Here is a 12,500-nt window from a genome sequence, read left to right as displayed (position 1 = left end):
TGGGAGAGATAGATAGAGACAGTGGGAGAGATAGATAGAGACAGTGGGAGAGATAGATAGAGACAGTGGGAGAGATAGATAGAGACAGTGGGAGAGATAGATAGAGACAGTGGGAGAGATAGATAGAGACAGTGGGAGAGATAGATAGAGACAGTGGGAGAGATAGATAGAGACAGTGGGAGAGATAGATAGAGACAGTGGGAGAGATAGATAGAGACAGTGGGAGAGATAGATAGAGACAGTGGGAGAGATAGATAGAGACAGTGGGAGAGATAGATAGAGACAGTGGGAGAGATAGATAGAGACAGTGGGAGAGATAGATAGAGACAGTGGGAGAGATAGATAGAGACAGTGGGAGAGATAGATAGAGAAACTGGGAGAGATAGATAGAGACAGTGGGAGAGATAGATAGAGACAGTGGGAGAGATCGATAGAGACAGTGGGAGAGATAGATAGAGACAGTGGGAGAGATAGATAGAGACAGTGGGAGAGATAGATAGAGACAGTGGGAGAGATAGATAGAGACAGTGGGAGAGATAGATAGAGACAGTGGGAGAGATAGATAGAGACAGTGGGAGAGATAGATAGAGACAGTGGGAGAGATAGATAGAGACAGTGGGAGAGATAGATAGAGACAGTGGGAGAGATAGATAGAGACAGTGGGAGAGATAGATAGAGACAGTGGGAGAGATAGATAGAGACAGTGGGAGAGATAGATAGAGACAGTGGGAGAGATAGATAGAGACAGTGGGAGAGATAGATAATGACAAGTGGGGAAAGCGAGACCTCGTCTGTGTGGACGACCTCCTTCGAGTCGTTCAGTTCCTCCTCCTCCTCCTCTCCCACCTCCCTCTCCCCATAGCTACTCTCTCCTCCCTCACCCTCACATTACTCTCCCCAACCCACCCACTGGTGAGGTTATGGGAGGGGGGGGCGTCACACGTGGGACGAAGGTAAATACAGTGTACGGCTATTTGGCCGGTCACGGCACCCGGGCCGGCCAATTAGCCCCGCCTACTGCTTTGGCCTGGAGGCGGGCTCCTGCTGGAGAGAGAGAGAGAGAGAGAGAGAGAGAGAGAGAGAGAGAGAGAGAGAGAGAGAGAGAGAGAGAGAGTACTTGGGAGGAAGAGAGTGAGGGAGGGAAAGGGATATGGGAGAGAGTTAATGAGATGGCTGGTATACACGTGTTAGTCGTATAGATCACACATCTGACGTATATATATATATATATATATATATATATATATATATATATATATATATATATATATACATACATACATACATATATACGTTCCCCCACCCTCTCTCCCCCTTCAGCACCAAATGGCCTCTTCCACATGTCAAAGGACCAGTAGGGACGTCTGTAATCACCCGTGCTGATGGACGATGCGCCGCCTCCCACAACCGGTAGTTGGCGCATCCTTACGTATGAACGGTGCGCGGGGTCTCCTGTTTTCGTACTGGCGTGGAGGGGGGGGGGGGGGGGGGGAGGAGCGTAGGTATGTGTCAGTGATTTTAGCGTCAGACTTCTTCAAATGTTGTCGATGTTAAACGCCCCTTGTCAGTTAATTACCCTAATTGATCATTATCGTTCATCTTCGCGCCACCTGAGGAGAATTTCTATAGCCCTCCTCCCCCTCTCCGGAGACCTGGAGGTGCTAAACAATCAGTGACCCGGATTATGTATTGTTGTTGTGTGACGCGGGTCGTTACGTGTTGACCAGCGCTGTACCGCGTGACATTGCCCAGTGGTTGGGTGATTACGCACGGCGTGTTGTTAGTGGGGGAAGCATCGCATCCCCCTCAGTGTGTTGTCAGTGGATGATTCATCTCCCACAGCTGTGTGTGTGTGTGTGTGTGTGTGTGTGTGTGTGTGTGTCACGTACCGTGTGGGTCATTAACACGCTCTCGTGGCGTGGGAGGCGCCTGGCGTACGCGCCGGGTCGGGTGTGGGTCATTGATCTGGGGCGACCCAATGACCCAACCTTGTCCCTGGCTGATCACCTGGAGTCATCCATCATGCTTGGCACATACGCTGTTCCCCGCCCGGGGTAACGCGGCGTATAGCGTCATGCGTATGTACAACGCTGCTACCAGTGGCGCTGTGGTAGAATCGTTGCCCCTTAGATTCATGCTGTAGTTCAGTCATTATGATTAATTTGACAGTTTCTGTGCTCAGTATACTTTTACCCTTAGAGTTTGGCAGTTCCTATGTTGTATATATACTTTCAGTGTAGAGTTTGGTAGTTTCTGTGGTGTATATATATATATATATATATATATATATATATATATATATATATATATATATATATACACATATTGTATGTATATATACTTTGACCCTAGAGTTTTTGTTCATGAATCAACGGTGATGCTTAATTTGTAGTGGAATGCGTTTGTGTGTAGTGGGAATTGTGGTAGTGTACATGTATACAGTGGGATTTGCGGTGGTGTACATGTATACAGTGGGATTTGTGGTGGTGTACATGTATACAGTGGGATTTGCGGTGGAGTGCATGTATGCAGTGGGATTTGTGGTGGAGTGCATGTATACAGTGGGATTTGTGGTGGTGTACATGTATACAGTGGGATTTGTGGTGGTGTACATGTATACAGTGGGATTTGCGGTGGAGTGCATGTATACAGTGGGACTTGCGGTGGAGTGCATGTATATAGTGGGATTTGTGGTGGAGTGCATGTATGCAGTGGGATTTGTGGTGGAGTGCATGTATACAGTGGGATTTGTGGTGGAGTGCATGTATACAGTGGGATTTGTGGTGGTGTACATGTATACAGTGGGATTTGTGGTGGTGTACATGTATACAGTGGGATTTGCGGTGGAGTGCATGTATACAGTGGGATTTGCGGTGGAGTGCATGTATACAGTGGGATTTGTGGTGGAGTGCATGTATACAGTGGGATTTGCGGTGGAGTGCATGTATATAGTGGGATTTGCGGTGGAGTGCATGTATACAGTGGGATTTGTGGTAAATTTATGGATGCAGTATTGACGTCCTGTCGTTGATATGCGACACCTGGGCCTCGGCTGTGGTGTCTGTCTGTCAGTGTCGTCGCGACTCCTTCTTACGACCTTCGTTAATCTTTGTTGTGGAGGAAGTTACGTACAGGCCGAGGAGGGAGGGAGGGATTTGGCGTCGTCCTCACCCTTCCCCCCACCCTCTCCTTCCCTGTTTACCTTTCCTCTCCCTTTCCCTCCATCCTACTTTTTCTTCTTTTCCCTCTCTCCTTCCCTCTCCTCTCCCTTTCCCCTCTCTCCCTTCCTCTCCCTTTCCTTCCCTCTCCTCGCCCTTTCGCTTCACTCCCTTCCTCTTCCTCCCTCCCAACCTCTCCTCTCCCTCTCCCTCTCCCCCTCCCTCCCTCTTTTGAAAACATCCCTGCCAGAGCCCTTCTATTTCCGGCCGTGCCAAATTTCATGAGGTGGCTGAGGACCTGAGAGGCGGAGTCTAGGTCACCTCATGGCTTTAGGGGGGGTGGGGGGACAGCTTGCCCCATCCCGCCCTCCTCATGCCTCCCCCCTTTCACTCTCACTCTCTCTCTCCAGTCTCTCTCTCTCTCTCTCTCTCTCTCTCTCTCTCTCTCTCTCTCTCTCTCTCTCTCTCTCTCTCTCTCTCTCTCTCACTGTCTCTACCCCAGCCTCAACCTTTGTGTGATTCCCCCTGTAATTAACCTTCGGAGGGCAATTTGTATGCAGATGGGATCGAGGGAAAATTCTCCAGCCATTGAGATGGAAATTTGGCTCTTTCTCCCGGGAATAAAATTGTTATACACGGAGCCATGTGGATGGTTCATATGGCCCTGACCCTGTGTTGTCTAGGGTCGTGCGACGTGGTGTCGTAGTCCTTGTGGTAGATCGGTCGGTGTGGGAGCCCACAGCTGGACCGTGACGGCCCCAAGCTTGTAATACATAAGTTAGCCCTTGTAGGAGACCAGACAGGCTGGTCCCAAGCTTGTAATACATCAGTTAGCCCTTGTAGGTGACCAGACAGGCTGGCCTCAAGCTTGTAATACATCAGTTAGCCCTTGTAGGAGACCAGACAGGCTGGCCCCAAGCTTGTAATACATCAGTTAGCCCTTGTAGGTGACCAGACAGGCTGGCCTCAAGCTTGTAATACATCAGTTAGCCCTTGTAGGTGACCAGACAGGCTGGCCTCAAGCTTGTAATACATCAGTAAGTCCCTGTAGGAGACCAGACAGGCTGGCCCCAAGCTTGTAATACATCAGTTAGCCCTTGTAGGAGACCAGACAGGATGGCCCCAAGCTTGTGATACATCAGTAAGTCCTTGTAGGAGACCAGACAGGCTGGCCCCAAGCTTGTAATACATTAGTTAGCCCTTGTAGGAGACCAGAGGCTGACCATGTTTGCCCCTGGCTTGTAATAGATGTAAGTCCTTGTAGGAGACCAGACAAGACGGCTCCAAGCTTCCAGTAGATCAGTTAGGTCCGGTAGGAGACCAGGGACTCAAGATAACCTCAAGATGGTCATTGCTATGTCACACCTGTAGCCATGATGGACGTTGGCCTTGGTGACACAGTGTCTTCGAGTTATGGATTTGTTTTGACTAATACGTTGATGGTTGTCTGTGTGTCTGGGAACGTGCACCTAGTCCTGCCTCACGAATCTGGTGGCTTCCAGCGAGTGGTGTGAGTAGCGTAAGTGAGACGTCATGTGTTCTCGGTTAATAGATCACTTGAGCACGTCATTAGGATCCTGGAGCACGACGGTACGACCCTTGACCACTATGGTCGCGCGACCGTGTAGCGCAACGGTACGACCCTAGACCACCAGGTTACGACTCTGGAGCACGACGGTACGACCCTTGACCACCACGGTCGTACGAACCTGGAGCACGGCGGTACGACCCTTGACCACTATGGTCGCACGACCGTGTAGCGCAACGGTACGACCCTTGACCACCACGTTACGACCCTGGAGCACGACGGTACGACCCTGGAGCATGACGTTACGACCCTTGACCACCACCATACGACCCTCGAGCACGACGATACGACCCATGAGTACCACCACTATACGACCCCATGGGTCGTCGAAGATCTTCTCACATCAAGGGAGTCCATCATTTCCCTGCTACTGGAAGTTGCGCAGCCCTGCATATCCGGGAGGTCCTGGATATACAGGCCCTGGGAGAGAGAACTGATGTTTGGCAGGGAGTGTGGAGTGTTCTGCCATGAACTGAACATGTCCTCAGGGTTGAGGTTGGGGAAACATGGCGTACCGTAGGGCCTGGTGGTCGCGGGAGTGGCAATGTGTTCTACGTGCCATGGGATCCGGCCCACAGAAAACGGATGGGAGTTAATTATCCGGGAGAGGCACATGGAGTTATATACACCACCTCGTGAGTCGTGTACACCACGGGAGGGTACTGGACCTTGTAGGAGAATCGACTTGTTTTACTGTGGGTTTCAACACCTTTTGGAGTCATCCTGAAGATGGTGTTGCCTGGCTGGCCCTTTTGTGTTGTCCTCGTCCTTCTTTTGTTTTCCGCCGTTGGTAGCCAGGTGTGTCCCCCCCCCCCCCCCCACTCCTCCGTTGCGTCGCACCGGGGTTGGTGGTGTACACAACACAGGGTCGTAAGCCACACACACACACACACACACACACACACACACACACACACACACACACACGCTGGTAGCTCGCACAGCTCTTAACTCACCACCACTCGCACAGCCCTGACTCACCACCACTCGCACAGCCCTGACTCACCACCACTCGCACAGCCCTGACTCACCACCACTCGCACAGCCCTGACTCACTACCACTCGTACAGCCCTGACCCACCACTCGCACAGCCCTGACTCACCACCACTCGCACAGCCCTGACTCACCACCACTCGCACAGCCCTGACTCACTACCACTCGTACAGCCCTGACCCACCACTCGCACAGCCCTGACTCCTCACCACTCGCACAGCCCTGACTCCTCACCACTCGCACAGCCCAGACTCACCACCACTCGCACACTTTTTACCAGAAATAAACCCCACTGGGAAATGGGTCATGAATACACTCTTTATTTTCCTCGTGTGTGTTTTTATTCATGTGTTTCTCTCGTGGGATTTTTAATATCATGATGGAATTATTGCTTTTTTTTAAATATAATTGTTCGCTGCACGAGTGTTTTTGTTTATATATATGGATGTCGTAATGTGTGTGTGTGTGTGTGTGTGTGTGTGTGTGTGTGTGTGTGTGTGTGCGTGTGTGTGTGTGTGTGTTTATACCAAGTTGTTGGGTCAGGTTTTGTTCGTGGCCATGTGTTTATAGTCATCATACTGACCTGGTCTTCTCTCAGTCTCACTTGCTGTTTGATTAGGCGTGTCTCGCGTCCGCGTTTGTTTATTTCTGTGTCTCTCGCATTCATGGACGTGTTCATTGGCCATGGCAAGCTTGTGTATGTCCATGACGTGTTCATCAGTGTCTCCTGGCGGGTCGGCTCAAGCGTGTGGGAGGGTCAGCTATCTCAATTCTGGTGTTCCATGTCTGTTTACCCTCTGGTAGACCTTCTCTGTTAGCTCTTATGTCCATTGCGGTGACCAGACATGAGAAATGTATCCTAGTTTAGGCTTTATGTGAAGTGTGAACAGGTCAGAGAATATTTCACACTGTAGGGCTGATACTTGGCATGGTACCCTGAGAGTCTGGTCGACAAACACCTGCTTCCAACAGCTTGGTCGACCAACGACCTAGTCCAGTAGTCCAGGACGACAAGAGGTATCCTCCCGAGCCATTGTTAGAATGTATATTTTAGTTTCCTCTCATGTTATTCCGTGGCTCCGGGATGGCCTGGGAGATGTGTTTACCTCATATGTTAAGCGAAAGAAAACGTTATGGGTCATGTAGCACGTGGTGGCTGGTCATGCAGCGCGTAGTGGCTGGTCATGCCGTGTGTGGTGGCTGGTCATGCAGCGCGTGGTGGCTGGTCATGCCATGTGTGGTGGTTGGTCATGCAGCGCGTGGTGGCTGGTCATGCAGCGCGTGGTGGCTGGTCATGCCGTGCGTGGTGGCTGGTCATGCAGCGCGTGGTGGCTGGTCATGTCGTGTGTGGTGGCTGGTCATGCAGCGCGTGGTGGCTGGTCATGCAGCGCGTGGTGGCTGGTCATGCAGCGCGTGGTGGCTGGTCATGTAGCGCGTGGTGGCTGGTCATGCCGCGCGTGGTGGCTGGTCATGTAGCGCGTGGTGGCTGGTCATGTAGCGTGTGGTGGCTGGTCATGTAGCACGTGGTGGCTGGTCATGCAGCGCGTGGTGGCTGGTCATGTAGCGCGTGGTGGCTGGTCATGCAGCGCGTGGTGGCTGGTCATGCAGCGCGTAGTGGCTGGTCATGCCGTGTGTGGTGGCTGGTCATGTAGCACGTGGTGGCTGGTCATGTAGCACGTGGTGGCTGGTCATGCAGCGCGTGGTGGCTGGTCATGCCGTGTGTGGTGGCTGGTCATATAGCGCGTGATGGCTGGTCATGTAGCACGTGGTGGCTGGTCATGCCGTGTGTGGTGGCTGGTCATGTAGCACGTGGTGGCTGGTCATGCCGTGCGTGTGTGGCTGGTCATGTAGCGCGTGGTGGCTGGTCATGCCGTGCGTGGTGGCTGGTCATGCCGTGCGTGGTGGCTGGTCATGCCGTGTGTGCTGGATGGTCATGCAGCGCGTGATGGCTGGTCATGCCGTGCGTGGTGGCTGGTCATGCCCTGCGTGGTGGCTGGTCATGCAGCGCGTGATATCACGGCTGGTCATGTAGCACGTGGTGGCTGGTCATGCCGTGTGTGGTGGCTGGTCATGTAGCACGTGGTGGCTGGTCATGCCTTGCGTGGTGGCTGGTCATGTATCGCGTGATGGCTGGTCATGCCGTGCGTGGTGGCTGGTCATGCCCTGCGTGGTGGCTGGTCATGCACTGTGCAGCCTGACTGGTATTGACTTCAATTGATCAGTACGTATGTATTAGTTAGGAAGTGGAGGCGGTCTCCTGAAGGTCGCTGCTGCGGGAGCTGCTCCACTGGCCTGGACCAGGGTCTTGAGCAGCAGCTGAAGCAGCAGCAGCAGCAGTTGTAGGAACATCAACAACAGCTGTGTCATTGGCAGCAGCAGCAGAAGCACCGGCAGTAGTAGTGTTAGCGGCTACAGCAGAAACAGCGACAGCAGGCCTCAAGAGTAACAGTAAACAGATGCAGTGACAGTAAGCAGAAGTAACAGTAGACAATAATACCATATATATATATATATATATATGGTATATATATATATATATATATATATATATATATATATATATATATATATATATATATCCCTGGGGATAGGGGAGAAAGAATACTTCCCACGTATTCCCTGCGTGTCGTAGAAGGCGACTAAAAGGGGAGGGAGCGGGTGGCTGGAAATCCTCCCCTCTCGTTTTTTTTTGATTTTCCAAAAGAAGGAACAGAGAAGGGGGCCAGGTGAGGATTTTCCCTCTAAGGCCCAGTCCTCTGTTCTTAACGCTACCTCGCAAACGCGGGAAATGGCGAATAGTATGAAAAAAAAAAAAAAAAATATATATATACCATATATATATATATATATATATATATATATATATATATATATATATATATATATATATCCAAGGCCCCTTTTACGAGGGTCCTGCAGCTTCAAAGGTGCGACGCGTGTTCATACGACCGTCCGTCCGTCCGTCCGTGCGCGCATGAAGTCTGCTTTAACCCGCGCTTATGTTTTATTGGCCAGGCCACGACCTGGTTGCTAACAGCCGACGCCTCCTGGTGTAACAGACGGGGCGGGACAACCACTTCCCCCGCGCACACGTGCCTACACGTCCATTGTCGTGTGAGGGGGTGGGGGGGGGTGGGGGGGAGTAGCCCTCATCATTCTTCGTCTGTTTCCTGGCGCTACCTCGCTGACGCGGGAAACGGCGATCAAGTGTATTGTGTATATAGATAGATAGATAGATAGATAAGATAGATAGATAGATAGATAGATAGATAGAGAGAGAGAGAGAGAGAGAGAGAGAGAGAGAGAGAGAGAGAGAGAGAGAGAGAGAGAGGCGTGGGTATATGATCTGTAGTCCTGTATTGGAGGTTTCAGTAAGTGATCGTTCGATTGAGGGAAGAAAACGTGATGCCTAGTCTCCCGGTGTTTGTCAGGGGGGGGGGTGTCTTCCATGGCTTTACCCAGGGGGGGTGTTATATGGGTCAGCCGGGGATTTTGAGAGTTGACCAGTCACAGTTTTGCTTAAGGTTGTGGGTCCGGAGGGTTTGGGGTGTCCCGTGTTGTGGTGTGTGGTGTGGGAGAGCCAGCGAGGCCTCGGGGTTAGGTGAACCCACGTTGAGAGGCACAGTATCAGCCGAGAGTGTTCGCAGAGGAAGTAATTAGTTTGGAGACGGAGTATTCTCAGGTTTCTTCATCATTGCGTTCACCTTCCAAGTTCGCTGCTTCATAGTTTCCGTGGAAGTTTAGGTTTACGGGATGGAGAGGGTGGTTTAAAGTGATGAATATAAGGAAGGTCTATGTATGTATGTATGCATGTATGGTATGTATGTATGTATTATGTAATCGGCCAAGTGTATGGAGTTGGGAAATTAGCTAATAGTAAGTGTGATGGATAGCTAGAGTTTTGTAACGTGTGGGTGAAGACGTACAGTACCTGCCTGTAGAAGGAGCTACGCTCGGGTGGGAAGACGTACAGTATCTGCCTGTAGAAGGAGCTACGTCCGGGTGGGAAGACGTACAGTACCTGCCTGTAGAAGGAGCTACGCCCGGGTGGGAAGACGTACAGTACCTGCCTGTAGAAGGAGCTACGCCCGGGTGGGAAGACGTACAGTACCTGCCTGTAGAAGGAGCTAAACAACGGCTTCCCTGCCAGACCTACTCTCTCGTTCGACTTATAAAGATATTTATTACGCAGCCATTTATGCCAGAGATCACGGGGAAGTAGAAACCAACCTCGTTAGTTCATGATGGGTTTGGGAGAGTTGTTGCTCACGTGTCAGGCAGGCGCGCGGTGGTGGTGATGTCCAGCCCCTGTGGTCTGTTGTAGGGAGAGGCCTGCCGCTAGCGTAGCTGCCTCCCCTCACCCTCCGCTGAGTGACAGGAGCTGCGTATTGGATGCCAGGTCCAGGGTTTTATGGATGGAGGTTTTGTCGTGTCTAGTGACGGTAGGCTTTCAGATATCATGGCTCCTCTCTCTCTCTCTCTCTCTCTCTCTCTCTCTCTCTCTCTCTCTCTCTCTCTCTCTCTCTCTCTCTCTCTCATAAATGAATCCACGTGGAAATGGTGACTGTTGCGTTCACGAGCGACCTCCAACGGCGCCCCGTCCTCTCCGACCGGAGGAGGTGGGAGCAGCGCATCTTGACATCACGCGCGAGTGTGGAGATTCAGCTGGGGTTTCCTGGACCAACGTGAAGCGGTAAGGTAGCGTCAGGCACCGCCAGGAGCCCTACCTCCTCCCGGCGCGTTGTAAGCCATGACGGCCGAGCTGGGACGCCTACAACATGCATTGCTTACTTCAGAAATGTTGGAACAGGCCTTCCAACCTGGAGGTGACGGAGGGCTGCCAACCTCTGAGTGTGTGAGTGTGTGTGTGTGTGTGTGTGTGTGTGTGTGTGTGTGTGTGTGTGTGTGTGTGTGTCCTACAGATGTGGGACACGGAAACCCTTTGAATACCTACGGACTCTCTTACTGCATGATTGCGTCGCTTGAATGGCCAGGAGCCTGGGTAGATGGAGAGGTAGAAGAGAGGGGAAAGGGGTGGGAGACAAAAGGATAGTGAGGAAGAGAAGGGAGAGAGAGAGGGAGAGACGGATGGGAAGAATGGACACTCGCGAGGGGAGGATGGGAATGGCGAAGCACTGGGAAAAGAAATATTAGGATGGATGGAGGGGTGAGTGAGGTGTGGGACGATGAGAGGAGAGGAGAGTGAGTGTGAGAGGGGACATTAGAGAGAGAGAGAGTACAGTGTTGATGAGGAAAGAAGATGATGAGAGTGAGGGTTGGGAGAGAGATAAGGGTGTGAGTTAGGGTGAGGGATGGAGGAATAAGAAGTCTTTGTGGATAGACAAGTACATCTGTCTCTCGTTGCCACACCTTCGTCCTCAGTTACCATCAGAAGAACTTGTATACCCAAGTCCTTGGTCGCCACTGGCAAGAACCATGACTCATAGGTGTTTCCAGTTTGGCTCGCCATGCTCTCCTTTCTTCTCTGTCCTTGGATAGATAAGGCTGTCTTCAGCCAGTGGATTAATTGTATGTGTTGTGGTTATGACTCAATCTTTTACACAAGTCCTTTTTTGTATGTGAAGTCGAGGGGGGAGAGCCAGACTGGGCTTAACGTGTTGTTCTTGTGTTCCAGGTATGGTCACCGCGTAAGGAAGCCTGGAAGTAGAGGAGCCAGTGTGAACGTAGAGAGAAGCCACTTGCAGCCTACGAGTGCTGACTTAACCAGAAACAGAAGGTAAACGTCGCCCTGTACCGTGTGGCTGAGGTGTGTCATTTAGACTCACGAAAAGATGTGTTGAGAGACGTCCCTCCTTTTATTGTCGTACGTCATCTTGTTAGCACTACACGTAGATACACTTGAAAGAAATGATCGATGGGTCCATTAGAATAGACAGGGTCATGGATGTAGTTGTTAAAGGGATCATGAGACGTGTCAGATGGCAAGGGTATGTGTGTGTGTGTGTGTGTGTGTCGCATCATGAACAGTGCAGTCCTTAAAAGGCCGTGGATCTCCTCACCCGGGGAATTTCCTGATCACCTCATTGCGGGCGACCCGTCCGTCGGTCACCGCACCTCTCGCAACTCTGTGGTTCCTGCGTGCATCACCCCCTCCACGGTGACCACAACGAGAGAGAGAGAGAGAGAGAGAGAGAGAGAGAGAGAGAGGCATGATGCTCCCTGGGCTGACGTTGTCCTGCGAGTACTGCCTTCAGATAAGAGGATATAAACGTGTTGGATGGTAGTGCTCAAGCGTAGGTCCAGGATAGACCAGATGCGATTTATTGGACACGTAGGAGCAACACGAGAGCCTGGTCCTCGACCGAGCTTAGGGGGAGTGAAGTCCCCTCGAAATCATCGTAAGGTAATAGGCAAGGTGAGGTCCCAGAGAGATAGCAGGGTTAGTGTCAGAGGCAAACACACGATCAAGACCACAGAGAGGCGCCAGAGTGTCTTCAGGTGTAGCGGCGGGCGTGGTGGTCGGGAGGGGTCGTCATGCCTGACAACATGTGGTAGACACACGCGTCACCATGTGTTGTGTGGCCCGGCTGCCACAGCACACGCATCATGCTGGCCCGATTGGAAATTCACCGTGTACGTCGTCGCCTCCATCCAACCCTTCCTTCCCTCCCTCCCTTCCACAGGGCCGCCCCCTCCACCACCACACAGGGGTACTTGGCCAGGTCGTGGGGAGACGGGGCGCTTCCTGCTCTCTCTCTCTCTCTCTCTCTCTCTCTCTCTCTCTCTCTCTCTCTCTCTC

General features: G+C 51.7%; 1 protein-coding gene across 3 annotated transcripts in view; it reads left to right on the top strand.

Annotated features, from left to right (window-relative positions):
* Dmtn (transmembrane and coiled-coil domain 2 protein Dmtn) overlaps positions 1-12,500 on the top strand; it is a 309,359-nt gene that overhangs the window by 130,567 nt on the left and 166,292 nt on the right. For 2 of the 3 annotated variants that reach the window (XM_071673488.1, XM_071673497.1), the window contains exon 2: positions 11,376-11,477. The exons of the other annotated variant lie outside the window; for it this stretch is intronic. The gene's annotated coding sequence lies outside the window, so the exon portion shown is untranslated. The remainder of the gene's footprint in view (positions 1-11,375; positions 11,478-12,500) is intronic. 3 annotated transcript variants of the gene reach the window in all.

This window comes from Panulirus ornatus, chromosome 2 (genome assembly GCF_036320965.1).
Source record: "Panulirus ornatus isolate Po-2019 chromosome 2, ASM3632096v1, whole genome shotgun sequence".
Classification (NCBI taxonomy): Eukaryota; Metazoa; Arthropoda; class Malacostraca; order Decapoda; family Palinuridae; genus Panulirus; species Panulirus ornatus.
This window is presented reverse-complemented; position numbering and strand designations above follow the sequence as displayed.